Source organism: Lissotriton vulgaris, chromosome 8 (genome assembly GCF_964263255.1).
Source record: "Lissotriton vulgaris chromosome 8, aLisVul1.2, whole genome shotgun sequence".
Classification (NCBI taxonomy): Eukaryota; Metazoa; Chordata; class Amphibia; order Caudata; family Salamandridae; genus Lissotriton; species Lissotriton vulgaris.
In genome coordinates, this window is record NC_141696.1 from 750,572,513 (window position 1) to 750,575,323 (window position 2,811).

General features: G+C 53.0%; 1 pseudogene; it reads right to left on the reverse strand.

Annotated features, from left to right (window-relative positions):
- Positions 1–363: 363 nt before the first annotated feature.
- LOC147697954 (phosphopantothenate--cysteine ligase pseudogene) lies at positions 364–894 on the reverse strand (annotated as a pseudogene).
- Between the last annotated feature and the right edge of the window lie 1,917 nt (positions 895–2,811).

Below are 2,811 nucleotides of genomic sequence, written 5' to 3' on the forward strand. Positions count from 1 at the left end.
TGCAAACACGCCCCCGAATCGCGAAACGACCTGTTGCTGTTCCAGACTTGCCTCCCGCTGTCCGTGTCCGCCCCCCCCCTCCCGCTGTTGAGGACAGTACCGTGAGTTATGATGTTGAATTAACGGTAACTGACAACTGCAATGTTACAAAACAACCCTGACATTGTTACTCAAATTATTTTTCACATACCAACTCATGGCTGTTCCTGAATTGGAAAACGTAAACAAACTGCCGGTACTTTTTTTTTTCTTTTACAGAAAAGTGGGACTCCTAGACTGGCACAGGGCTGGTGGTTATTTGGTGTCCTGAGGCGGGTGGTATTGTGAATGGGTCAGTAACAGACTAACTGTGTAACATGGCATTCAGCGCACGTAGTTACCCAGGGGGTTGAGCGCCTCGGCTGCGGCCCGCAGCAAGTGCAGGTAGTCGGACAGAGTGCCGAAGTACACGGCCAGCAGAGTGCCCTCCTGCCGCACCTGCTGGTAGCGCTCCAGGACCGGCACGATCCCCGGCAGCAGGCTCTGCTCGGCCTCCACCCTGCTGCAGCAATCGTCCCCCGGCACCACCCGCAGCACATCCAGCCAGCTGAGCGCCGCGAAGCGCCGGCTGTAGGGGCTAATGTAGCGCTGGCGGTGCAGAAAAATCACGGCATAACCGGCTTCCAAGAAACTCTCTGCAGACACAGCGCCTCGCCAGCCGCTGCTGAAGTTATCCAAGAATCTGACAGTGCGGGACTCCAGGGGCACTTTGGTACCGCCGGAGGTCACCAGTATCACCCGCCTGCCCTCGGCCCCGTGCCGAGCCATAAAGTCCCTCATCAGTTGGGCGGAACATTGGATCCCGGCCGGTGGCGGAGGGAAATCCATCCCCAGGGATCCGGCCGCTTCCGCCATGGCGAGATAACTCTGGCTGATTTACTCAGACAGCAACGGTAGAAATGATTGGGAGGCGGGGCCAGGCTCTGTCATTTTAGGTACGGGCAAATGGGTTAAAATGGAAGCGATCTTAGTTGTGGGCAAGGGGCTGACATTGCCGCTGTGGAGCCACGATACTTTATGTCGAAGAGCCATGGAGGAAGTCAGAGTTGGTGTTATGAAAGTTTGAAATGAAAGCTAACACTGGCTTTAGGATGATCTAATGTCCGATATGGACACGGATCTCCGCCGCTGATTTGAATGTCCTCCGTGCCGACCTCATCCCTCATCTGATGTAAGTACTCGTTCCTTCCAGCTGCGCCCGCACCCCGTGATGTCTTGAGCCACCCCTGAGCAGGTTCACATGCTAGCAATGTTCCCCCTAAGGTGCGCGGAAGCTGTTCCCCCGAGCGCGCAGTGGTGTGTGTGGAGCGCGCACACACAGTACATCGTTAGGAAAGCAATCGCGTCGCCGCTTTTGAAATGCGGCGCGAAATATGGTAATTTCCTGTCTGCAGGAAGCCTCTGCAAGCAGTGGCTCCTGCGCTTGCTGCATTCCTTTCATAATGGAGCGCAGCCGGGGCTGTGTGTGGGCCTTTGTGAAAATATATTCTTTAATTGCGGCACCGTCCTGTGCTGCAATTAACATAAATATGTTCACAATGGCCCACACTCGGCCCCCAGCCGCGCTCCTTTAGGAAAAGAAATGCAAGTCCAAAAGCACGACACGTCATTCTTTTTGGACTTTCGTGCATGTCTTTTCTTAATGGAGCGGATCCTGCTGCAGCTGCCCGCCCGACGCAGTTGAATTATAAATTTGCATCCTAAACTGGCGGCGAACATCTAAATTGCTTATTGAGCCACGAACCGGAGTAGCTACAGAGAAAACTTTCCTGACTCTCTTTGCAAATATATGTTCCTGAGCCGCGGCCCTCAATCATGCCTGGTGGCCGTCGTTGCTCAATGCTAGGTGCGGGTCCAAGTTGGGTTGCCAGAGGCCAGCCAGCACTGCCTCCCGCCGGCCCTCGACGCAGGAAATGCCCAACGTAGCCAGGTATGATGATTTTAAAGTTGTTAGAGCCAGTGTGGCACGATACATTTATTAATTACGGGCCTGTTTCACCACCGATTATTACATAGGCACACCACGCGCCTGCTTGCTTGTAGATAATTATGTTAATTTTATAGGCAAAGATTGCCGTTTCTTGTGGCCATGCTGCACTGCTGTGTTTTGCTGCTGTTTTTTTTTTTATTACGTCACGATTTGGAGCAAGCAGAGGGAAAAGGCAGCTGAGCCGGCGCTGCCGTGACACTCACTGCCAGGACCCGGTACCATACAAGGCAGAGAAGGGAGGGAGCCCCACTGTTCTCCGAAAGCGGAAACTCCGCACCTGCAGTCTGGCTCCAAAAAGGAAGGGAGGGCGGTTTAGGCAAAGCAGGGGCTCACAACAGCTCGCCAGCCAACTGGGACACATTCGCCTGCATTGCTCAGTTTCCAGAGGGCAGGCTGTTGGCCTCCCATAGCAACTTTGGGGCAGTCTGGACTGTGAACAAACCCTGGTGGAAGAAGCAATCACTCACCCACCTTCCCGAGATGGGGTGCCAGCTTCCGCTTAATGGGCCTTTCTCTCCTCATCCCGCCTGAGAGGAGTCTGAGGAAAAGGTCTGCAGGCCTCATACAAGCGCTATCAGCAGGAATAGCATTGTATTTTAAGCAAAACTTGGGTTTTCAAAGCGCCTGGACACATTTCTTTGTCAGAGAGGAACTTAAAACGACTCCTTTTAAAGTAGCTATCAACTACATGACCCACGCATGTTTGCAAAACTGTATTTTTTTCACAAGGATTAGCTGTGAGTAACTGTTCCCTGCCATTTCTGTACCATTACAACAGTTTT